Raw genomic sequence first — 27,768 nt, 5'->3', positions numbered from 1 at the left:
GGACATTTCACCACAAGTCCAGGTTCTTCTTCCTAAAATTGATTAACGTCATAATATTTCAATTATTCATGGATCATTTGAGGAATGAGGATGCATGTTTTTTTCGATTGAAAATACTTTGGCTAATAGCTCACAATTGAGGGATTCGGTCATTAGTATTTTTCACTAAAACGAACAAAATAAAGAAAGCATAAGATTTCTATGCATGTCTAGCAAGTGGTTTTTATGCATTGCAAAGTAATGAAATTAGATTAATTAATGCCCATCTTTACAAAACGGAATTATGATAGTACACTTCGATTAAGCATGGAAGAAATAAACTACATATCACATTATTGAACATATTTTTTGAAATGATTCTTAAAGAAAGTTACTAGTAACCGTAGGAAATTGCTAGGGTTGCATGAAGAATATTTAACTCTAGGCAACTGGCCTAAAAAACTCAAATCAACGAAAGGTTGTGTAAGTTCAGCATATGACTAATTCATTCGGAAATGAAAGTAGAAAAAGGCTGCATGTTTAAACATAAAATCCTAAAGCTTAGTAGCATGAATCCTGTTTGCATGTTATAGGATGATCAATTGGAATTATGCTATAACTTAACCTATGCTTTGATCTTAACCTGAAAAGTTAGGACTTGTAAATCAACTTATACGTAGGCAATGAATCATGTGGTTACAAAAATGGTAGCGTAATTATCTTCAAGATTAGACAAGTTAAATTGGTTTAAACCTAAACACCTAAAAACTGCAAGAGACTCATTTAGGAAGGGTTAATTCAATGCAACATATCCCAAAGAGCTAACTAGGATTTAACACGTTGAGGACGTGACCTAGTCGCTCGTATTGCCAAAGCTGAAACTCCTATACCCTAAAGACTTGCCCATATTCACGGAATGTAGGGACAGTAGGACATACTTGTGAGAAATGATCTAGGGTTTTTACCCCAAGGATCTCTCGCTAAAAAGATGAAACTCGGTTTGAACTTGGAACCCTAGGACCAACAATGTCGGCCTAATACAATTAGGAACGGATTGTTATATCTAATCATGATACCGTGATTAGAAGACGCCATTGATGGATAAATTAGCCCATGGATTAGATGCGACAGTCGTGCAACAAGTTGCAGTATCGCATGATCTTGTGATTTGATCACAAGGAAATGGCCAATTCCTCGATATGAGATTGGCATATTCTTACGCAAGTTTATCTTGCAAGAGGATGAATAATCATCATGATATAGTACCTTTCTTAGGTAAAGTGACCAAGATACGGGGATTAGATATTTGCTTGGAAGCAAAAGACCAATCAGTAAATTGGAATAGCATATGTACTGCTATTTGAACTTAAGGTATTGATTAAGTCGGTTAATAAGGTACGGCCCTAACCCAAGGATATAGGGTTAACAAACAAACCCTTGGGGATCTTGCCAAGTCACAAATTGATCCCGGATCGAGTGCTGGATGCATTCAGAAAGAAGGATTTTCTCCTTAGCAGTTGGCCAAATAATGACGAATGGAAATGATTGTGCTTGTAAGAGTTTTAAGAGCACTATTTTGCTTTGTCTGTTCAAAGAATTAAAGGATGAAAAGATATCTAATGCTTTAGGTTGAAGGTCTGAAGGGAGAGGCAGCTTTAGTTACCACCGACTGCCTGCCTGACCCTAACCAAGGATGTTGTTAACTGCGCCGAGAAGGTGGACCGAACCCACCGCTAGAGGTCTCTTCATTGAGCGCTACTTGGAGCAAGAGGACGCTTGGGTGCCAGAGGGGGATCTGGCCGTAAATCCCTCACCTTCCGGGCCTTGCACAAGAGGCCAACGTGACTCGGGATTGGATCTCGAGGCCCGCATACTAGTCTACGGGCGGAATCTTGGATTAGTAATCCCTCTAGATTGCTGGATAGCCTTTCGGCAGATTATGGATAAGCCTACGGGCTGGACTTTATGTATTTCAAAGATAAATATGATAACCTGTTGAAAAGAAACTTGTTTGACATTGCTTTTCTATGTCAAGTGCTATGATTACGTGAAGGAACCAGTGCCTAACGGGCTAATTAAGGAAGCTGATTGATACATGTCCAACTAAATGTGTTAGGTAATTAAATAACTAAAACAACCTGAGGAAAGTGCGGAGGATGTGGCCATAGGTCCGTCCTATGGATGGGTGGTCCCGGTTGGCCGGGAACTTTTCTCAATCATGATGGACAGCAAGAAGATCGTTCAAAGGACACGAACAGAAAGGGCGCTGACCTAGAATCTAAGTTATAATAATCCTGATTTACGCTATTTTAAGGGAACAGAATGGGACTATGCCTTATGGTAGAGAGGTTGAGCCTTGCATCCCTCTCGTTTTCCATTCTCCTTGAACCAAGTGCAGTGTGAATCTGCTTCGGACTTGGCGTTTGTGCATAAAGTAGTTCACTTGGGATTCGACGCTAGTTTCCATTTAGAAAATGACCATTAGGAAAAAACCCTGATTCAGGTCGTACCTAAGTGGGAACGGCCAGAATACTTCTGCTATGTGGTAGACACAGAAAGACCTAGATCGCAATCCCTGTGACATTCCATGGGAGTGCTAGGCGGAGCTTTCTAGACATCCTTTCTGATGGATTGCTAAGACATGTCCTGAAGATTACAGGTGGACACGTTACAGGCACCTACGCTTCTTGTGACTTTCTTCTTGGGAGCCATTTGCCTCACGGAGATTGGACAGTCCAGACCTTAACGGTGTTCGGGTTGACAGGTTCGGGTGGGAAAGACAGCTGGATGGGGTCCTTCGCCGAGGGAGTGGTTTGAGTATGGCTCTTTGCAGTTACTCACCAACTCTCACTCCCTCTCCTTCTTTCTCTCTCTTTCTCTCTCTTCTTCTTCTTCTTCTCCTCTTCTCCTTCCCTCTCTTTCTCTTCCTCTTCTCTTCTTTTCTCCTTCTACCTCTTCCTCTTCTTCTTCTTCTTCTTCTCTCCTTCTCCTTCTTCTTCTCCTCTCCTCTCTTCTACCCCTTTTTTTTCTCCTTCTTCTTCTCTCCCTCTTCTTCTCTTCACTCTCCCACTCCTTCTTTTCCTCTCTCCTTCTCCTTCTCTCCCTCTTCTTCTCTTCACTCTCCCTCTCCTTCTTTCCCTCTCTCCTTCTCCTTCTCTCCCTCTTCTTCTCTTCACTTTCCCACTCCTTCTTTTCCTCTCTCCTTCTCCTTCTCTCCCTCTTCTTCTCTTCACTCTCCCACTCCTTCTTTTCCTCTCTCCTTCTACTTCCTTCTCTCCCTCTTCTTCTCTTCACTCTCCCACTCCTTCTTTTCCTCTCTCCTTCTCCTTCTCTCCCTCTTCTTCCTCCTCCTCTACTTCTCTCCTAGTCCTTCTCTTCTTCTCCTTCTCTCCCTCTACTTCCTTTCTCTCATTTCTTCTTCATTTCGTCATGAGTCTACAGCTAGTTGGCAAACGGCCAAGGGTGGCTCGAGTCACAGCGGCATCAGACAACTCAGTGACATAGAGCCTCTGGAAAACACGATGGAGAAGGCCCCTCTCTCCTTCACAGGGACCCGCGGCGAGACTGATGATTAGGGGGGAGGTGGCTATGGTCGGAAGCCCGGGGGGGTGCTGTTACTGCGGACAGAGGGGGGGAAACGGCCTTTAGTGGGAGGCCCAAGGGCCCTGTGCAGCAGATGACAAGGGGTGGTGACATATGGAAGGGGGGGCAAAGCCTCCTGTATCTGTCATCGAGGGAGGGGAGAAGCGTGTAGGTGGCATGGCCACCCCTCCCACCTAGAGGTTGCATGCCTCCCCCCCATCACCACCACTCCCACTCTCTCTCCCCCAATTTGCTATCGGTGAGGAGAGAGGGGGGAGTAAAAAAAATTATACTGTTGAAAATAAAATTTTCTTTCTTTCTTTGAAATTATAGGGGGGTTTCCTATGGCATGTTACATTCTCTCCCCCTTAGAGGAATCGAGATGTCCTCGTACATTCTCTCCCCCTTAGAGGAATCGAGATGTCCTCATCTCGAGAGGACCTAGGGGTATTGTTGGTTGAGAGTATCTTCGTCCATCCAGGTGGCATCCTCTTCAGGATAATCTTTCCACTGAACGAGGTATTCTCTTAAGGTCCTTGACCTCAAATGTCTCTCCATGACATCTAGGACTCTATTAGGCCGTAGCTCAAGGACTCCTTGGCTAGGCATTACAATTTGATGATCATCAAGTATATGATTCGGATTAGGTAGATACTTTTTCAATAGGCTAACGTGGAATACATTATGAATCTTTAGGGTTGCGGGCAGCTGTAGTTTGTAAGCATTAGGCCCTAGGAACTTAATGATCTTATAAGGTCCACAATACCTTGGACTTAGCTTCTTGTACTCTCCCAAGGATAGTGAACTCTTTTTAGGGCGTATGTGGATGAAGACTATATCACCTTCAACGAAGGATCTGTCTTGCCATTTCAAGTCCGCATAAGCCTTCTGTCTATCCTTGGTGGCTTGGATGTCTTGTCTTATTGATTTGATTTGGTCATCCATGTCTTCCAACATTTGCCTTGAAGCTTTTTCCCTCAAAGTTGGGTTCGATAAGCTCAAAGGGGTATGACTATCATGCCCATACAATGCTTGAAAAGGGGTCATCTGAATACTCTATTGGTAGGAAGAATTGTAGGTAAACTCAACCAGCGGCAAGTATTGAATCCACTTTTTGGGTTTGCGACAGCAGTATGCCCTAAGCATATCTTCAATGACTTGGTTGACTCGTTCTGTTTGACCATCAGTTTGGGGATGATAAGCTGTACTGAAACAGAGTTGAGTCCCAATAGTCTCGAAGATAGCCCTCCAGAAGTGTGATGTGAAGAGAGAGCCACGATCATTAATGATTCTTCTAGGTAACCCATGCAGTTTGAATATTTCCTTGATGAATAATCTTGCGATGTTTGAGGCTTTATAGTTTGTCTTGACAGGGATGAGATGTGCAACCTTGATGAGCATATCTACTACAACCATAATAGAGTTGTATCCTCCTTGAACTTGGGATAGGCCAACAACGAAGTCCATACTAATGAATTCCCATTTCTTTTGGGGAATGTCAAGTGGTTGCAATTTCCCGGCATTTTGACATGTTCCGCCTTAATGTGTTGACAAGACAAACATTCCGTGACATATTTGAGAACGTCACCTTTGAGCCTATCCCAATAATAGCTCTTCCTGACCGCATTAAGGGTCTTGGCATAGCTAGGATGTCCTGAGAAAGGGGTGTCATGGGCTTCCCAGAGAATCTTCTGCTTGAGAGTATGGCTTGCAAGGATACATAATCTTGTCCTAAAGTAGACAAGTCCACTACTGACAGAGAATTCTTGATACTTCGTCTTTAGCTTCAAGTCTTGATCCTTGATGGGGATCTCCCTTAGAAATTTCTGATAGATTGGGTCATGACATGCCTCTTCTCTAGCTAGCTCAAGAATTGGGTTGTTTGGCATTGATACCTTTGTGGCTAGTGACCTTGCTGTTGATGGATCTTGCAAAATAAGAGAGTTTAGAAATGCGTTGCGACTAAGTGCATCGGCAACTACATTCTCTTTTCCAGGCCTATATTTGATTTCAAAATCATATTCTTCCAGCACTTTGATCCAACGACGTTGCCTCATATTGAGCTCATTCTGGGTGAAGATCCATTTAAGACTCTTGTGGTCCGTCACTAAGGAAAATTTGTTACCTAGCGAACCCCCCTGTAATTTCAAAGAAAGAAAGAAAATTTTATTTTCAACAGTATAATTTTTTCTTTTTCTTTGAAATTACAGGGGGGGTTCCTATGGCATGTCATAGGGCAAAAGGATTATGCTTCAAGTGTGGAGAAAAGTGGACATAAGATCATAGGCTAAAATGCAAATCTAAAAACAGCAAGCTCAACTTTGTCATCACTGATGAGACGGATGAGGATGAAAGTGAAGAGGGGAATGTATTTTAGGTAGAAGAAAATTCTATGGTTGAAGAAATGCATGATGAAGAGGAAGGAAATACTGATGAATTTTATGATATTGTGGGCAGATCTCCTTTTGATCCGGGTGGTTCTTTATGTGCAATTTCTCATGATGCTTGGACCGGTCATAAAGGAGAAAATACCCTTAGACTTGAAGGGATGATCAATAATAGAAAAGTTCATCTTTTGATTGATATGGGTAACACCCATAGCTTCATTAATACTAAATCTTTACATGGGTTGAGTCTGTTTCCTCAACAAATGCAAGCATTGTTGAAGATTCAAGTTGCTAATGGAGCTTATGAATCAAGTAATGAAGTATGCCTACACACTCCTATTACCCTATCTCATTCATGTGTTATGGGAGTGGACTTGATCACCTTGGAAATGGGTCCTATAGATATTGTCATTGGCTGCGATTGGTTGCAAACCATTGGAAAGTTTTATTTGGATTTACAAAACATACTAATGGAATTCCAATGGAATGGACAGCCTATGATATTGAAGGGCATTGGTCAAAAGCAAATGGAACTCATCTCTAGGAAGAAGATGCGTAAAGAAATCAATGCACGATCATGCATATTCACTCTTTTGCTTGTGAAAGTGGATGAAGAGCAGTCACCAAATAAGCCATCATCTTCTTCAAAGCAAAAGGATCCAAGAATGGAAAATCTATTGGAAGAATACAAAGATTTATTTTAGCAATCATAATCTTTGCCTCCAAAGAGAGAGGTAGACCACCCTATTGACTTGCTACCCAACACAAAACCCATCAACAAACCTCCCTATCTCCCATCAAAGTTTGAAAGGGAAGAAGTGGAAAGACAAGTTAAAGAACTGCTGCAAATGGGTTTAATTCAGCCAAGTCAATCTCCGTTTGCCTCTCCTGTGCTCTTGGTAAAGATGAAAGATGGATCTTTTCGTATGTGCATTGATTATAGGGAGCTTAACAAGTCCATGGTGAAGAATAGATACCCAATTCCTTGCATTGATAACCTGTTGGGTGAGCTCAAAGATGTAAAGGTTTTCACTAAGATTGATCTTCATGTGGGTCATCATCAAATTCAAATGAAGGAAGGAGATGAAAATAAAACAACCTTTAGGATTGAAAGAGGGTTATATCACTTCTTGGTTATGCCATTTGGGCTTTCGAATGCACCCACTAATTTTCAAGCACTCATGAATAAGATATTATAGCCTTTCTTGTTCAAAATAGTCCTTATATTCTTTGATGATATCCTCGTCTATAGTAAATCCAAGGTTGAACATCTGATGCATGTTCGAGAGGTCTTTGGCACATTAAGAAGACATACACTCTTTGCCAAAATGTCAAAGTGTTATTTCATGGAAGATGAAGTTGAATACTTAGGTCGCATTGTTGGAGAGCAAGGCATTCGTATGGATCCTAACAAGGTGAAATGTGTCAAAGAATGGCCTACTCCTACAAATTCTACTTCCTTAAGGGGTTTCCTTGGATTATCTTCCTTCTATAGAAGGTTTATAAAAAATCATGCTCATGTGATAGCTCCTTTGACCGATAGGCTAAAGAAAGAAGCTTTCTTTTGGGACTCCATAGCCAACAAGAGTTTCAATGAGCTGAAATCTCTATTAATTTCAGCACCTATTCTTGTATGCCCGGATTTCTCTAAGGAATTCATTATATGTGTGGATGCTAGTGGACAAGGAGTTGGGGCTATTTTGTATCAAGACCATGGAGTTATAGCCTATGAAAGTCACAAGCTTGATGACAAGGAACGTCAACCACATGTCTATGAACAAAAAATGTTAGCAAATTTGCATGCTATCAAAAAGTGGCATCACTATATATATGGTAGTCATTTCAAGGTGAAAAGAGATCATCGTGTGTTGAAATACTTCCTTTCCCAACCAAATTTATCCCCTAAATAAAGAAGGTGTTAGCTACTCTTAAAAGCTATGATTTTGAAATATCTTGTATGGCTGGAAAAGATAATGTTGTGGTGGATGCTTTATCACGTATGTGGGCATGTTCTTTATCCTCAATTTCAATCATACATAAGGATTGGATTCATGACATCCAAGAAGAATATTTTCTTGATGAGCAAGAATCAAAGATGATGAAGGAATTTTAGCAAGGAAAAGGAGAAGAGTATCCCAATTTTAATTGGCACAATGGTCTTTTATGGTATCATGGTAGAGTCTACTTGACACCACAATCCTCTTTCAAAGATCATATTTTGCATGGAATGCATTCTTCACCTTTAGCGGGTCATCATGGGCTGTTCAAAACGTTTGACAACATCCATAAGAGCTTCTATTGGAAGGGCATTTGGTAGGATGTAAAGGATTATGTAATGCAATGTTTTTTGTGTCAACAAAATAAAGACTCATCTCTTCTACTTGGCAGCTCACTTCAACCACTTCCTATTCCTCAAGGCAAATGGACTGATATTTCTATGGATTTCATTGTGAGATTACCTACAACTAAGCATGGGTGGAATAGCATTTATGTAGTAGTTGATTGGTTCACTAAATCAGCCCATTTCATCCCTACAAAGGCTCAATTTACAACAAAGCAAGTGGCTCAAAAATTTATGGAATGTATTTTCAAGCTTCATTGTTTGCCAATGACGATTGTGTCTGATCGCGATAGTAAGTTTAGGGGCATCTTTTGGAAAATTTGTTCTCTTCAATGGGGAATCTTTTGACTCCTAGTACTACATATAACACCTGCAAACAAATGGAAAAACTGAAATGTCTAGAGGTTTATTTGAGGCACTTTTGCCATGAGACACAAAATGCATGGGACCAATGGCTCCATCTTGCAGAGTTTTGTTACAACAATACTTACCATATGAGCATTGGAATGTCTCCTTTTGAAGCTTTATATGGCTACAAAGTACAAGTACCTTCCGCATTGTTTCATGAAGATGTAAATCCACAAGCTCGTGAGGAGTTGGAAAAGATGGAGGCCCTTATGAAGCAATGCAAGGACAACATTCATAAAGCTCAAGAGACAATGAAGGTCTATGCGGATGAGAAAAGAAGACATGTGGAATTTGAGGAAGATGAATGGGTATTTTTGAAGGTTCCCAAGTCACGTTATGCTTCTCTTAAAGAAGGAAACAACAAACTTGCTCATAGGTTTTATGGCCCTTATCATATTATCAAGCGAGTTGGGGATGTTGCTTATCAACTAGACTTACCTTCCAACAAAATAATTCATAATGTCTTTCATGTTTCTCAATTTCAAAAGTATGTGGGATCTCAAATTCAAATTCTTGAAGAATTATCTCCCTTGGATGATGATGGTTTAATCAACTATGAGACCGAGAAGATTATTGGCAAGCAGGAGAAGGTTCTAAGGAACCATATTCTTGTTGAATACCTTATCAAATGGAAGGGTTTGCCTATTGAAGAGTCTTCATGGAGACAAACATCATATTTGGAACAATTTCCATGGCTTCAGCAAGAGGACAATTCATAAACTGATGCCAGGAGGCATATTCCACGGTGGATTCCGTGAGGTTTTACGGTGGATTCCGTAAACTTAGATGACCGGGGCTCATACGCAAAGAGGATTCTTTGTGCGAGAAGTTGATGGGGACGCCTGTCCTTTTCGGGCGTTTCATTAATTTAGTGTGTACATGGGTGATTCCATAGCGGGTGATTCCGCAAAATGCATATTAAATTAATAAACGTTTATGAGTTTAGAGTGCGCACTCGTAATAAATTAAGGTTAGGATTTATTTCTAACCAGTTGATTTATTTATGTAGCTGAAGACTGCTAGGTATTCACTTTTGTCGGTTTAATTGTGTTATTTTACTAACGATTGTGAATGCTTCAGTTGATGTGTAGAGATAGCAGCAGTGGCGGAGGAAAGCATTGGAGTCTAGCGGGTTTTCGACCTTTCGACTATATTTTGATAGGCGCCACGCCTATATTTTGATTATGTCTATAGAGACATCCACTATTTATTATTATTTTGTATGCGCTTATGCGCCTGGATATGTTATTTTTATTTGGACATTGAGATTGGGCGTGCCAGACTCTTTGGGCACCGTCCATTAGCTTTATTTTCCTATTTTTGGTAGAAAGCAAACTCAAAAGCTAAAAGCTTGTCATATTTTTGTAATTGGGCTATTTTTGAGCAAAAAGATTGAAAATATATATTAAATACATGCTTTGTGAAGCGCTCACACAAGGCATGGGGGAGATTCAACCCAATTTGTCTCTTGTCTCATGTCGTGCTTGTTTTTACATTGGTCTTTGTGCTAAAAAGTAGAGTGCTTTGTTCTTGGGGACCTTTGGGAATTCACTACGTGAGCTACCTGCGTCCGATCTGCGCACCAGTGGTATCAGAGCGGAGCAGAGATCAAGGGCTTCCAATCGCTACCAATCTCGGGCGAAGGCGGAGCTCCAGGAACAAACGGCCTCTACAGTCAATCTCGTCGCGAACTGTCGATACAGGTAGACTTCTGGCGATCAAGAACCCCTGTTTCCACTCTCAGATCGCGAAGGACCACTCTCTGTCGGCGGAGGACCACTCCCTCAACTCCATGAACAAGTCGTGATGAAACTGTGAGAAAAGCTCTTAATCCTATTAATCAAAAGCTTAAACATAAAGCTTAAGGGTATTAGAGAAGCTTGATTAGCTTCAAATCTTCAAATCGTGGCAAGAGGAGATCATCCCGAAAATCGCGCTGTCAAAAACGGCCCCCCCCCCCACGATAAAAAAAAAACGGCGGACTTACTGATCTTCTTAAGCTTATTAGCTTAAGCTTATTTATTAAGCTTAAGTCATTAAGTTACTCTCAAGTCAGACAAGGCAGAGAAGTCACCAAACTCCGGGTCACGCACTCCAGAAGACAAGTTTCGCAAGTCGACACTAATCAAGTACTGCAAGTCCTGCAAATCAGCTAAGTTCAGCAAGTCAACAACCCTGCAAGTCTGTTAAGTCTGCAACTCTGCAAGTCAGACTAAATCAGAACTGACTAACGCTCGAAACTCCTAGAAGACTTGTTCGTTTGCAAAAACTCTGAACTGGAAAGTTGTTCGCAGCAAGCTGTTTTACCTATCTGCAAGTTTGTTGAAGTACTTTCAGCAAATGGAGACAGAAATATTTCAGAATTTCTGAAAATTGAAGAAGAAAATACCCAAAATACATAGCCCTGTAACCCCAAATTTGAGCTACGCTCATCCCGCTAACTGATTTTGAGTGAGAAAGGTTTGTTGAGTTTTACAGGATGACTACCCCACATATGGATGATCCTATGGCTGAAGATGACCTACCCGAGCCTACCATGGAGCAAAAGCTGGATCTTATCATGTTACAATTGGACGAAGAGCGAAGAGCTAGGCAAGCCTTGCAAGCGCAATTGACAAAGCTACAAGGAGCGTCCACTGACAAAGAAGAACCTCAAGCTGAAGATTTGATACGCCGTACCATCGACGCCACTCTTGAAGCACAAACCATTCGCAAGGAATCCAAGATAAGTAAACGAAGTTTCAAGTTTCGCACTTTCAATGGCATAAGAGAAGGAAAGACTGTTTTATCATTCATTAGCCAGTTTGATGACTATTTCCATGAGGAAACTTATCCTGAGAAAGATAAAATCAAGTGTGTTACTAATCATCTGATAGATAGAGCATCACTTTGGTGGACTGTCGTCTGCAAGAGCATAGAATGTCCTGCTACATGGGAAGATTTTAAGAAGAAGTTCATGCAAAATTTCCTTCCACCGCAATTTCATGAGAAGGCAATCAAGCAATGGGATTTACTTCAACAACGCGACCGTGAGCCTATTCCACAGTATACAGAGCGTTTTTGGAATGCACTTTTACAGCTACGCATGCTTGAAGACGTACCAGAGACGACCCATAAGCGGAAGTACATGTCTGGACTTCTTGGACATTACTACGCTGAGGTGAATATGTTCAAGCCTGCTACCCTTGAAGATGCTATCTCCTTAGCTCACAACACTGAAGATAAGTTACGTGGAAGAGATCGACGACCACAGCCATTCCAAGCAAATGGTAATTATGGATCTAAACAATTCAATTCAAATTTCAGAAGGTTCAATCCAGGTCGTTTTTCATCACCATCTTTCCGCAAGAATTGGCCTAAACCACCCGCATTACCATCCACTGTCAATCCAAATCCTAAGCCTATCCAACAAGCAAATCCAAATATACCCAGACTCCCAGCCATTGCAAATAATGTGACCAAAGCCAAGCCTATCGTATGCTACAAGTGCCACCAGCCAGGCCATCTCGCAGCAAATTGTCATTCAAAGAAGCCATCAGCACATATCAACTACCTTGGAGCTATGGACGAAGACGAGCATGAGGATATGCCGGACTTCACTGAAGAAGAAGATGATCCTACTACTACTTCCGACACTTTACCAGGTATGCCTACTTTACATTCATTGTTGACTATGAAATGTATGGTGCATGGAAAAGAAAGAACTGTATTGCATGATGACGGTAGTACGCATGACTTTATTTCAGCAAAATTGGTAAAGGAATTGAAATTGCATACAGTAACTACGCACTATCGCATAAAAGCTGCATTTTTAGGTACTAGGTACAATGGCACACAAGAAGTTCAAAATTTAGAAATTCAAATTGGTCCATATATTGAAAGAAGAAATTTCTTAGTTGTCCCATTACAATCTAGCTACATTATTCTAGGAATGCCATGGAGACACCAACATAATCCCAATATAGATTATTCCACGCACACAATGAATATTAATTTTCAAGGAAAATCTATTACATTATTTGGTATGCATGCATCTCATATGTTTCCACTGCTTTCGCATACTCAAGCAAAACGTGCACTACGCAAGAACACTAAATCATATCTCATTTGGGTGAATGAATTACACGCAAAAGAAACTCATATGCACCTTAGGCATAAGGAATTTCTCGCATATTTTAAGGACTGTTTTGCAGAAGACCTACCACCAGGTCTACCTCCATCACGTCCAGAAGACCATAAGATTGACCTAATACCTGGCACACAACCACCTTGCAAAGCCCCATATAGGCACAATCAAATAGAGCAAAAAGAAATCCAGAGTCAAGTAGAAGAATTACTAAATAGAGGCTTAATTCGACCTAGCAGTTCTCCATTCGGTGCACCTGTGCTCTTAGTCAAGAAAAAGAATAATACTTATCGGATGTGTATTGACTACCGAGCATTAAACAAGATCACTGTAAAGAATAGGTATCCTATACCTAGAGTTGATGACCTTATGGACAAACTGCAAGGATCTTCTATATTTAGTAAAATTGACCTTAAATCTGGATATCATCAGGTGAGGTTAGATAGATCTGACATATTTAAGACTGCATTCAGGACACAGTTTGGCCATTACGAATTCTTAGTTATGCCATTCGGATTAACTAATGCACCTGCCACTTTCAGTAGAATGATGAATCGTATTTTTCTAAAATATCAGTATTGTGTGATTGTTTTCTTTGATGATATTTTAGTATTCAGTCAAAGTGAAAAAGAGCATTATGAGCATTTATCATTAGTTTTTCAATTACTGAAAGAAAATCAATTGTTTGCAAATCCTGACAAGAGTGAATTCTTTAAGACAGAAATAGAATATCTAGGTCATATTGTATCAGAAGAAGGAATAAAAGTTGATCCTAAGAAAATTGACGCAATATTGCATTGGCCTATTCCTAAAAATGTACATGAATTACGTTCATTCCTTGGTCTTGCTAGTTTCTATAGGAAGTTTGTACGTAATTTCTCATTACTTGCTTTACCATTGACCAAACTTCTTAAGAAAGGCATTGTTTATCAATGGACTGAAAACCAGCAGAAATCCTTTGATTTACTTAAACGTGCATTGACCAATGCCCCTGTCCTACAATTACCTGACTTTAATAGACCATTCTTTCTAGTTGTGACCGATGCTAGCGGATCAGGAATAGGAGCCGTGCTAATGCAAGACAACCATCCAATAGCATATTCTAGTTCTAAGCTGAAACCCTCTGAGCTTAAATATTCCACTTATGACAAGGAACTCTTAGCAGTTGTACAAGCATTGAAACAATGGAAGCATTATTTAATGGGTTCAGAATTCATGATAAAGACCGACCAGCAAAGCATTAGACATCTACTTAGCCAACCCCAAATTTCTGACCGCCATATCAAATGGGCTTCATTCATTCAAAGTTTCCATCCTATCATTCAATACCAACCTGGAAAAGAAAATGTAGTTGCTGATGCATTGAGTAGAAGACCTGCAATTCATAACATTTCTATCATATCTTTTGATTCTTTGATTGCTATGAAAGACACATATCACCAGGATATTACTTTTCATTCTGATTGGCGAAAATTAGTTCAAAATAATTTCATTCCTGTTGATTCATTATCATATAATGATGGATTCATGTTCTTTGAAAAGAGACTGTGTGTTACTATTCCATTCCGATCTTTTGTTTTAAATGAAATTCATTGTCCCCCATATCAAGGTCATAGAGGTATCATTTCTACATTACGCATGTTAACTGAAGATTTTTATTGGCCGCATATGGATGCAGATGTGTCTAATTTTGTTTCTGAATGTCTGATTTGTCAAAGAATAAAAAGACATCATGGTAAACAGTATGGGTTATTAATACCTTTATCTATTCCATCTAAACCTTGGGAACATATATCTATGGATTTCATTACTGGCTTACCAAATACTAAATCTAACCATGACATGATTTGGACAATTGTAGATAGATTTAGTAAGCAAGCATATTTCGTTGCATGTAAGAAAACTTTAACAGCATCACAAGCAGCACAGTTATTTTTGAAAACTGTTTTTACTAACCATGGATTGCCGAAAGTGATTATTTCAGATAGAGATTCTAGATTTTGTAATAATTTCTGGATTACACTGTTTGCAAATCTAGGCACAAAGATTGATTTCTCATCTGCATTTCATCCAGAAACAAATGGACAAACAGAAGCCACAAATAGCACTATTTTAGATCTTTTACGTGCATACACTATCTCTAAACCTCAAACATGGGATACTCATTTGCATTTATTACAGTTTGCTTACAATAATACACCTCACACATCTACAAAGAAAGCACCTTTTGAAGTTATTTATGGACATAGATTATCTACACCTGTTGCATCTTTGTCTAATAGAATACAAAGTGCCGATGATATTGCTGTTATGCATAACACTATTTTTGATGAGGTCAAGGATATGATTGCTAAAGCCCAACAATCATATACCAAACAAGCCAACAAGAAAAGACAAGCCATGAATTTCAAAGTAGATGATTATGTTTGGCTTAGAATAGAAAAGCGTAGACTGCAAAGTGTAGATAGACATCCAGTTGTCAAATTAGCCCCTAGATTCTACGGACCATTTAGAATCATTCATAAGATTAATGACAATGCATTCAAGTTAGAATTGCCATCTCATTGGAAAATTCATAATACATTTCATATTAGTTTATTGAGACCATTTAGAGGACAATTACCTATCCACCCTGTCTATGAAAACCCACCTTTACTAGAAGAAGAGACTGAAATCCTTGAACCAGAAGCCATCATAGACACTGACTACATGACCACTAGAACTGGCCGAAGGTACTCTAGATATCTAGTGAAATTTAAGAACCATCCTGTAGAAGAAGCACAATGGATGCACGCTAGAGACCTAAATGCTTTCCCCACTCTGTTAGCTCCACATTGAGCTAATAGCAATTGAGGTCAATTGCTATCCCACCCCGGGGGTATGATGCCAGGAGGCATATTCCACGGTGGATTCCGTGAGGTTTTACGGTGGATTCCGTAAACTTAGATGACCGGGGCTCATACGCAAAGAGGATTCTTTGTGCGAGAAGTTGATGGGGACGCCTGTCCTTTTCGGGCGTTTCATTAATTTAGTGTGTACATGGGTGATTCCATAGCGGGTGATTCCGCAAAATGCATATTAAATTAATAAACGTTTATGAGTTTAGAGTGCGCACTCGTAATAAATTAAGGTTAGGATTTATTTCTAACCAGTTGATTTATTTATGTAGCTGAAGACTGCTAGGTATTCACTTTTGTCGGTTTAATTGTGTTATTTTACTAACGATTGTGAATGCTTCAGTTGATGTGTAGAGATAGCAGCAGTGGCGGAGGAAAGCATTGGAGTCTAGCGGGTTTTCGACCTTTCGACTATATTTTGATAGGCGCCACGCCTATATTTTGATTATGTCTATAGAGACATCCACTATTTATTATTATTTTGTATGCGCTTATGCGCCTGGATATGTTATTTTTATTTGGACATTGAGATTGGGCGTGCCAGACTCTTTGGGCACCGTCCATTAGCTTTATTTTCCTATTTTTGGTAGAAAGCAAACTCAAAAGCTAAAAGCTTGTCATATTTTTGTAATTGGGCTATTTTTGAGCAAAAAGATTGAAAATATATATTAAATACATGCTTTGTGAAGCGCTCACACAAGGCATGGGGGAGATTCAACCCAATTTGTCTCTTGTCTCATGTCGTGCTTGTTTTTACATTGGTCTTTGTGCTAAAAAGTAGAGTGCTTTGTTCTTGGGGACCTTTGGGAATTCACTACGTGAGCTACCTGCGTCCGATCTGCGCACCATAAACAGAGCAATAAACTGTAACGTGCTTGCCTATTGGCTGTCCAAGCACGTTTTAGTGGTCCATCGAGAAACGAATCTAAGCATCACCGTCTGGCACTCCCATGGAATGTTTCGAGGTTTGTCGCATAGGGTTTCCCAAGTCCGCCTTGCAACGGAACGTTCACGGATGAACCCACTAGGATCAACCTGAAATATGGGTTCCTAGTTGTCAAGGTCTCCTGACATCATTCTAGTGTCAGGTTTTGGACATCCTACTTTACGCAAAGATACCCAATCTGAAGTAGACCCATGCCGCACTTGGTTCAAGGCGAATGGGAAACGAGAGGGATGCATTGATCAACCTCTCTGCCCATAGGGCATAGTCCCATTCTGACCCCCTAAAACGGCATGAATTAGGTTCTAACTTAACAATACCTAAAGGTCAAACAATGATAAATCCTTGTGAGAAGCCTCCTAGTTCTCTAGGACCACCCTGTCATAGGACAGACCCATTAGGGATTTTGCCCGCCCACTTCCCTTGATAGCTTTAGTTTTCTAATTAGGTCCTACCACATTTATGTGCGACATTTAAAATCAAATTCATTAATTAAGCCTTTTAGGGAACACGGTTTGTTCACATAATTTATAGCATAGACATGAAAACAGAGCGAGCAGTCCTTTTGACAAACAAGTTCAAACAAGTTCCTTAACTTATCCTCAAGTTAATCTTTGTCTCTTGCCCATACAGGAGAATTATGTATCCCTTCTGTCCAACAGAAGTACCTAGTCCAAATCACATGGCACCATAATTTTTATCATTTATCTAGAAAAGGATCTTCCAATGCCACAAACATTGGGCTCACGGCAGTCTTCAACTCTGTTCTGGACTCAGCAAAGGGTGCCCAAAGCTGCATTGATCCCAAGCAACCTAGAAGCAAGACACACTTTTTGTAGTTGGCCTTTTCACCACTTGACCTTCGGCCCGTGAATCAAGTAGTGCCCTCTCGAGTTGAAATGTGGCATGACCTTGGAGATGATCCACCCACGCAAAATATCCTTCCTTAATTAATCCAATTTAATGATCAAGCACAATCAAGACAATTAGCCTAATATCATTTCTCGAGAAAAACATTCCTTCATTTCCCCATGGCCACTTGTCACTATTGACCCCTGCCATGCATTTACCATCAAATACAAACACTTGGAATGATCACCCGAATTACATCCCACAATCAATTTAATGCAAAAGAATTTTAAGACGATGCTAGATCAGTCCAACAAAACAAATATAACTTTTTCCAACATTGCAGGAACAGTCGCAATAACCTTCCATCGCATAGTCGCTCTCCCCCTTGGGATCTTCATGCAAAATCTACTTAACACTTTGGCTAAAACACATGCCAAGGTCTTATACAACTATGAAAGAATCAAAATTTTATTGAGCACTTATATTGATCAATAACCTAACCCTCTTCTCGGCGAGTTCGAAGGCATTGGCCTTTCCTTTGTCTCGGGTTTCCTTGAGCTATCTACTTGCCTTTGAGGCCCAGAGTTGTCTCTATCTAGCTCAATCCCCAAATTTGGATTGATAAACATAGTGTTTATCGGGCGGATTTGAAGGCTTCACACTTATAACCCTAATGATTATTTTTTATACTAGTTACGCATAACTTCAAGAACCCAATGAACTAGTAGCCCATGATATTAGTGCAAGGTCAATTTGTGTGCCATCAATGCACATGTCATATAATATTTCCCATGCATGCATGGGCTATGTGCATAATCCTTAAGTAACCTTTATGTTCTTTATGCCACGTATGCCTTCATCGTGTATCACTGGGATGTAAAGTATTTGAGTACATGGGTTTGTGCGAACCTCAATGCACCATATACATAAATCTAAGCGAGGCCATCTATGGTTGCGGAAAGAATTAACCTATGGTCCCCTATGAGTTCTGAAAAAGATAAATTCAAGCTACTTGTTGGATTGAACTCATGTGCATACCTACGCCTCAATGAATAGTGGTGATGGCAATTTGTACCTCAATGTTTGGATATGGATTATTCATACCCAATGTTGTATTTGTATTTGCAAAAAAGCCTTGGTCGGTGGCTCCATTGTTAGATGCAGGATTAGTGCTGATGCATGTCTCCCTCCATTTTGGGGCCATACTTTTGGCCTATAAATCACTCTTTTTCTCTCGATGGAGAGATGGTGTACTAGGATGATTCTTCTCAAAAGGATTAGACTTGCCGGAAGGCTAGGATTAAACTTGCGGGGAAAGGGAATAAATCACGGGGAAGAGACGAAGTGTGCGGTCACCCTCTAAAGAGGGGAAGGGCTCCCTCTTCCTCTTCTTCTCCTTCTCTTTGTCTTTCTCTCCCTCTCTCTTCCTCTCCCTATCTCTCTCTCTTTTTCTTCTTCTCTTCTTTTCCTCTCTCTCTCTCCCTACTCTTCTTCTTCTTCTTCTATTCTTCTTCTCCTCCTCTTCTTCTCCCTCTCTCTCTCTTCTTCTTCTTCTTCTCTTATTTTCCTCTCTCTCTCTCTCTCCCTACTCTTCTTCTTCTTCTTCTATTCTTCTTCTTCTCCTCTTCTTCTCCCTCTCTCTCAGTGATTGTAGGGGCCAAGGAGGTGGTATCTCCCTTTTCTCTCAACGGCAGGGGTGGGGGGGGGGGGGAGAAGTGGTATCCCCCCTCTTTAAGGGGGGGTGTTTATATAGGGGGAAGGGGGTTTATAATTGGGGCCTCCCAGTTGTCATGAAGGGGCCATTATGCCCAATGGGGAGGAGCTTGGCCACGTGGCCTCCCCCTCCATTGACATCATCTTCTTTGCCATCCACGTCTCGACTTCCTCCCTCCTCGGCATGGTCGTCCTCCTCCTTTTCGACTTTGTCATCATCGTCTACCACTTCTTCTTCCCTACCGTCATGCACTTCCTCCTCCCTTATTATCATCACGCTGTCTTCCTCAGTTCATCTCTCCCTCCCTTCACCAGCTGTCAACGTCGATAGGGGGGAGTGATTAAAATTTTTCTTTCAATCTAAGCTATTAAAGAAGGGGGAGGGGGTGTCGTATGTGGGTGCGGTGGGATGTTACATCCTCTCCCCCTTAGAGAACTCGAGATGACCTCATCTCAGAAGAACTGGGGAAGACAAGCATTAGTGGGGCTTAGGGCATGTGGGTTAGGACCCACCACGCTTCTGCTATGCTACTCCGATCACTCATAGGCATGCGATCTTTTGAAACAACTTCTTATTGTATTAGGTCTATCTGAATTTGGATTACAAGGGAAAATTGTTGTAGTTACATCTCATGAATATCCTCTAGGAGTTTTCCTAAGTATCCGATATATTTTGGATCAATGGAGCTTTTACAATTTCATTCCTTGTAAGTTCAGGTTCTCCTTGAGTCCTATTGGGACAATTGGCATAGTTATGTCCAATGTTGTAGTGCTTGGAGCGTCGGTGTTTAGGGTGCTTTGGACATTCCCTGTTGAAATGACCTAGTTCCTTGCAATAGAAACAACACGAAGCTTTATCACTTGGAGTCACAAGGTTTCTGATCATCCTTGGCAGGATTTTCTTCTTTAAGCCAAATTGTCCTAGGATCATTTCAACAGACTAAAGTGGTCCTTTATCGCGAAAAATTTGTTTCTCAATTGTCCTCTTTTTAGACCTGGACTGAGGTCCATGGTCAATCGGCTTTGCTTGTAGTATTAAAGAGGATTCCCAAACTTCATCATTCTAGCAAGACCCAATTTATATCAGTTAAGAAGAACACTTGAGGAAAATTCATCGCAAGTTCTAGGCTTAAAATATATCCAACTCGTATTACTCATGTTAACTGTAGTTACGAGAGTAAAGTTTATTCCAATACAAGTTGTATTTCATGTCAACAAAAATTTCCTACGATTTTTAATCATCTTGAATAGGTGTTGTAGGCTCTAGGTCTTTGTCTTCATCTGATTCCTTTATGTATCCATAGACCGCACTTGTGTAGCCTCGTTTCCTTGGGGGTTCACTATCTTTTGGACTTAGGTTAGGGCAGTTTGCTTAGACATGCCCTGGCTCATTGCAATGGAAGCATTGATGGTAGGGACATCTCCTACGAATGTGCCCTATCTCTCTGCACGTATGGCATCTCTTGCCTTGATCTCGGGAATCCTCTTTGTCACAATTGTCCAAATTTAGTTCTTGGACGATTGGCTTTGCTCGAAGTAACGCATCTTGCAGGTTTGTTGGATGCATTGCTTCAAGGCGGTGATTTAAAGGAGTGTTTAAGCCATGGCAAAAGTTGGATACTTTGTTGTGCAAGATCTATAGGTGGCACATATTTTAGTAGGGTTACAAACTTTGAGTAGTAGGCTTCCAAGGTTAATTCCAGGTGCTTGAGCTTGAAGAATTCATTCATCTTTGAAGTTTGGTATGTCAACGGAAGGTATTGTTCGTGTACAACATCTTTCAGTTGAGCCCAAGTAACATCAGCTTTAGAAATACCTCCATCTTTGGATCATTGTTTTCATCACATCCGAGCTTGGCCAACTAACTTAAGTTTGGCTATCATTGCTTCATTGGAAAAAGAAATTCTTGAAGCAGAGAAATAATCATCCATCGACTCAATCCATATATTCGCCTCTGTTGTGACATCTATCCCTTCTCCAACAAACTCCAGTGTCTTAATTTGCTTGAGAAGAAATGTCTTCTCTTGCATATCAACACTCGTGATGGGTACCAAAGGTGCCTGACAGTCAAGTCATACCACTTAGGTTATTCTATTTAAGATATGTCTATGAACCTTACATTAATCAATCACATATGATTACGAAGTTTTTCTCAGATACCAACTGTCATGTGCCCTGCCCAAGCATGTTTTAGCGGTCCGTCGAGAAATGAATCTAAGTGTCGCCACCCGGCACTCCCATGGAATGTTCCGAGGTTTGTCGCCTAGGGTTTCCTGAGTCCGCCTCGCAACGGAATGGACGAACCCACTAGGATCAACCTGAAATATGGGTTCCTAGTTGTCAAGGTCTCTTGACAGCATTCTAGCGTCGAGTTTTGGACATTCTACTTTACGCAGAGATACCCAATCCAAAGTAGACCCATGCCACACTTGGTTCAAGGAGAATGGGAAACGAGAGGGATGCATTGCTCAACCTTTCTGCTCATAGGGAATAGTCCCATTCCAGCCCCCTAAAACAACAAAAATCCTTATGAGAAGCCTCCCAATTCTCTAGGACGACCCTGTCGTAAGACGGACCCGCCGAGGATTTTTCCCACCTGCTTCCCCTAATAGCTTTAGTTTTCTAATTAGGTCCTACCACATTTATGTGTGACATTTAAAATCAACTTCATTAATTAAGCCTTTTAGGGAATAGGGTTCGTTCACGTAATTTAAGCACAAACACAAAAACAGAGTAAGCAGTCCTTTTGACAAACAAGTTCAAACAAGTTCCTTAACTTATCTTCAAGTTAATCTTTGTCTCCTGCCCATACATGAGAATTATGTATCCCTATTGTCCAACAGAAGTACCTGGTCCAAATCACATGGCACCATAATTTTTATCCTTTATCTAGAAAAGGAGCTTCCAATGCCACAAATGTTGGGCTCACAGTAGTCTTCAACTCCGTTCCGGACTCGGCAAGGGGTGTCCAGAGCTCCACTGACTCCAAGCGACCTAGGAGTGAGACACACTTTCCATGGTTGGCCTTTTCACCACTCGACCTTCGGCCCGTGAATCAATCAGTGCCCTCTCGGGTTGAAACTCGACGTGACCTTGGAGATGATCCACCCACACAAAATATCCTTCCTTAATTAATCTAATTTAATGATCAAGCACAATCAAGTCAATCAACCTAATATCATTTCTATGGAAAAACATTCCTTTAATTTCCCATGGCCACTTGTCACTACTGATCCCTACCATGCATTTACCATCAAATACAAACACTTGGAATGATCACCCAAATTACATCCCATAATCAATTTAATGCAAAAGCATTTTATGACGATGTTAGATCAGTTCAACAAAATAAAGATAACTTTTTCCAACATTGTAGGAACAGTCGCGATAACCTTCCATCGCATAGTCGCTCTCCCCCTTGGAATCTAAGCGATTTAATGCAAAATCTACTTAGCACTTTGGCTAAGACACATGCCAAGGTCTTATACAACTATGCGAGAATGTAAAATTTAATTGAGCACCTATATCGATCAATAACCTAACCCTCTTCTCAGTGAGTTCGAAGGCATTGGCCTTTCCTTTGTCTCGGGTTTCCTTGAGCTCTCTACTTGCCTTTGAGGCCCGGAGTTGTCTGTATCTAGCCCAATCCCCAAATTTGGATTGATGAACGTAGTGTTTATCAGGCGGATTTGAAGGCTTCATAGTTATAACCCTAATGATTGTTGTTTACACTAGTTACACATAACTTCAAGAACCCAATGAACTAGTAGCCCGTGATATTAGCAAGAGTTTAGTGCAAGGTCAATTTGTGTGCCATCGATGCATGTGTCATATAATCTTTCCCATGCATGCACCAGCTATGTGCATAATCCTTAAGTAACCTTTATGTTCTTTATGCCATGTATGAATTCATCGCGTAGCACTGGGATGTAAAGTATTTGAGTACATGGGTTTGTGCGAACCTCAATGTGCCATATACATAAATCTAAGCGAGGCCATCTTTGGTTGTGGAAAGAATTAACCTATGGTCCCCTATGAGTTTGTTAACTGTCGAGAAAGATAAATTCAAGCTACTTGTTGGATTGAACTCATGTGCATACCTATGCCTTAATGAATAGTGTTGATGCAATTTGTACCTCGATGTTTGGATATGGATTATTCATACCCGATATTGTATTCGTATTTGCAGAAATGCCTTGGCCGATGGCTCCATTTTTGGATGCAGGATTACTATTGATGCATGTCTCCCTCCATTTTGGGGCCATACTTTTGGCCTATAAATCACTCTTTTTCTCTTGATAGAGAGATGGTGTTCCGGGATGATTCTTCTCAGAAGGATTAGACTTGCTAGAAGGCTAGGATTAAACTTGTGGGGAAAGGGAATAAATTGCGGGGAAGAGATGAAGTGTTGGTCACCTTGTAAAGAGGGGAAGGGCTCCCTCTTCCTGTTCTTCTCCTTCTCTTCTTCTTTCTCTCCCTCTCTCTCGCAACCTCTTGGGGTGTCCTTATCTTCTCTTGTGCCTCCCTAGGCCTCATATTTATAATGAATTAGAGAGGAGAGGATGAGACTGAGAACAAGAGTGGAGGGGCTCTTGGAAGAATTAGTGATTTGATGCTCAGATCATTAATCTATTGGTTGTATTGGTTCCAAAAGGGGGGTAAAACTCTAAGACACTTGTTTAGAAAGCTTTCAAATCACTCCTTGCTTCTCTCCCTGTTCGAAGTGTTGTCTATTGCCTGTAGAGTGCGATTACGGCCCATGCGATTTCGCCAATCACTTTTCTTTATTTTTTTCTTTTTATAAAATCTCCAAAACTAACTAAAACATCACTCAATCACTTTTCTTTATTTTTTTCTTTTTATAAAATCTCCAAAACTAACTAAAAAAGTACTCAAAACTAACTAAAACATCACTCTGAGTGATCTTTTAGTTAGTTTTAGAGATTTTATTTTTTTATAAAAAAAAGTGATTGGAAAAATCACATGCACCGCAATCGTAGTCTACAGGCAGTAGACAACACTTCGAACAGGGAGAGAAAGAAGGAGTGATGTGAAAGCTTTTTAACCAAGTGTCTTGGGTCAAGTGTCTTGGGGTTTTACCCCCCTTTTGGAGCCAATGCAACCATCATATTTATTATCTGAACATCAGATCACTAATTCTTCCAAGAGCCCCTCCACTCTTGTTCTCAGTCTCATCCCCTCCTCTCTAATTCATTATAAATATGAGGCATGGGGAGGCACAAGAGAGGATAAGGAGACCTCGAGAGGCTCCGAGAGAGAGGTAGAGAGAAGGATACCCCTCCAAGAGAGAGAGAGAGAGAGAGAGAGAGAGAGAGAGAGAGAGAGAGAGAGAATAGCTACCTTGAGAGGCTGCAAGGGAGAGACTTAGCTCAATTCCCTCTATCTCGATCCTCGACTTAGCCATCTTCTCCTACACTCTCCCATATTGAATCTATTCTTCCTTCTTAATCTCTTGAACCTACTTGTGGATGATGGACTCTAAGACAAGAATGTCATGTGCAGATGGCAATCCTACAACCAGCAATGAAGCTTCGGGCGAATGCATCACTATCCATCCAATTGCGGTACCGGTCGTAAGTAATGTATTTCTAAATTGGTAGATGCTTGCTTTGATTCTCACATGAGATACATTAGGCTCCATACTATGATGGATGAGAATAGGTCATGGGAAGGGATAGGCCTCTTCTCACATATTTGAAAGATGGAGTTTACAAAGTGCATGTATCAAGGTAAGTTAATTTTCACTTAGTTGTGTATGGCTTATTCATTGATAGAGCAATCGATCATGGATTATGAATAGCATAATCATAAAAAGAATAACATTAAGAATTGTGCATGTAAGTATTAAGTAAATTTTGCATAGAATCACTCTTTGATCCCAAGGGAGAGAGGAAATATGCGATGGAATATTATTATCGCATCTATTCTTGTATTGTTTGGGAAAAGTACAATTAGTCTTGTTGGTTGATTGAACAACACCCTAAATGTTTTTCTTTCAATCAATTGATTGTTGCATCGTGATTTGGATAAATATTCCAAGGCTTGTGTTGATGGCAAATGCATGGCAGAGATCTGTAATGACAAGTTGCTATGGGAATAAAGGAATGTTTTCCTAGAAGATGACATTAGGGCTGATTGCCTTGATTATGCTTGATTCTTAATTGGTTAAGTAAGGAAGGATATTTACATGGGTGGATCATCTCCATGATCACACCGCGGATTACCATGAGAGGGCACTACTCGATTTACGGGCTGAAGGTCGAGTGGTGAAAGGCCAACCACAGAAATGGCATCTCACTCCTAGACCACTTGTGGGTTAGGTGGAGCTCTGGACACCCCTTGCTTGTCCAAAATGGAGTTGAAGATCCCCGTGAGCCTAATGTCTAGGACATTGGAAGATCCTATTCTAGATAAAGGATGAAAATTATGGTGCCATGTGATTTGGACTGAGTACTTTGTTGGACAGAAGGGATACATAGTTCTCTTGTATGGGTAGGAGACAAAGATTAACTTGAAGATAAGTTAAGGAACTTGTTTGTCAAAAGGACTGCTTGTTTTGTTTTCGTATTTGTGCTGTAAATTATGTGAATGAACCCTGTGCCCTAAAAGGCTTAATTAATGAAGTTGATTTTAAATATCGCACATAATGTGGTGGGACCTAATTAGAAAACTCAAGCTATCAAAGGAAGCGGGTGGACGGAATCCCCAACAGGCCCGTCCTACGACAACGTGGTCCCAGAGAACTGGGAGGCTCCTCACAAGGATTTATTACCATTTGATTTTAGGTATTGTTAAGTTAGAATCCGATTCATGCCGTTTTAGGGGACCGGAATGGGACTATGCCCTACGGGAAGAGAGGTTGAGCAGGCATCCCTCTCGTTTTCCATTCCCTTTGAACCAAGTACGGTATGGATTTGCTTTGGATTGGATATCTCTACGTAAAGTAGGATGTCCAAAACTCGATGCTAGAATGTTGTTAGGAGACCTTGGCCCTAGGAACCCACATTTCAGGTCGATCCTAGTGGATTTGGCCGTGAACGTTCCATTGCCAGTTGGACTCGGGAAACCCTAGGCAACAAACCCCGAAACATTCCTTGGGAGTGCCGGGTGGTGATGCTTAGATTCGTTTCTCAGTGGATGGCTAAAACGTGCTTGGACAGCCGATAGGCAGGCACATTACATCTTGCATGCATGCAGAGTGATGCTTCCTTCACCTCCTCCATACCCAAGGAGAGCCTCCCATTTATAGGCTCCAAGAGCTTCTCTTCTTGGAGAGAGACTTGAGTGCCAAGATTGGAAATGTTGATCTTCATGCAAGATGTAGATGACTGTGCGTTTCTCGGATGGAAAAATGTCCAACACAAAACTTGTAGATCTCATTGTTTCTAATAACCCTCGTGGGCTATTCTTAGAGATTGCCTTTCTATTGCAATATATTTTAAAAATAGATTCACCATGTCTATTTTAAGAAAATAAGATTTTTAAACTCTATTCTTAACTTATGGTCCATGCAACCACCTTGAGCCATAGATAAGGAGAGTTCATTATATTGCCTTGGGCCTCAACCTTAAGATTGCCTTCCACACAAAATCTTGTGTCATCTTAAACCTTAGAAAGGGAAAATCACTTCTCTTCTCACTTCCAGAGGATCACGTCTCTTGTCATTCTTAGTGAGAGAATTACCTCTCTTGTCTTTCTTAGTGAAAGAATTACTTCTCTCCTTAATTCATTAAGAGTTAAAATACCTTATACCTTGACTTGTAAGGGAGAGGATGACCCCAAATGATTGCAATGCTCATTACACACAAGTAAACGCTCCTATGCATCCTAGGATGCACACATAAATACATATACACAATGCTAATGCACTTCCTCTTCTTATAACTCAATCCATCTTCATTTATGTGTAACTCATTGGTTCTTGTGTACACTCTTACACTTGGCAGACATTTTCTTCCCCCTTCTTCATAACTTGTACTGCATGTACCAGATATCCCCGTCACAGTGCTTTGATCACCCCATTAAGTGATGCACTAGGAATACTGGTCTCTAAATGGTCTCATGGCCATGGTAGATCATCCTCAACACTTAAAGAAAAGTGGGTCATTAATTCATTGACATAAATTTAATAAATAGAGAATGCATAATAAGCAATCAATTTAGTAACAGATAGTGCTTTTCGAGCTTGAAGAACACCTTCTTTATAGCTTTCAAGAGAATGGAAATGTAATGTTTATCATGAATTGGAGTTTGGAGTTGTACCATAAGCCCCTTCCTGTGAGAGATAAACTTACCCAAGTCTTTTCATTGCTTATACTGAGGCTTAAAAATATGATCTTGATGAGAAGTTTAGAGTTCTTTCCTCCTCTAGCCCCATAAAGATTTTCAAGCTCATCCCATTTCTCCTTAGCAATGGATAGCTAGTCAATGTGATGAATTGAAGATTCATCCAGATGAAGCATGATTATGGCTTGGGATCTTTTGTCATCTTCTACATCAATAGGATGGATGGGTCAATA

This window comes from Lygodium microphyllum, chromosome 13 (genome assembly GCF_053477565.2).
Source record: "Lygodium microphyllum isolate KBCC chromosome 13, Lygodium_microphyllum_v1.1.10, whole genome shotgun sequence".
Lineage (NCBI taxonomy): Eukaryota > Viridiplantae > Streptophyta > Polypodiopsida > Schizaeales > Lygodiaceae > Lygodium > Lygodium microphyllum.
This window is presented reverse-complemented; position numbering follows the sequence as displayed.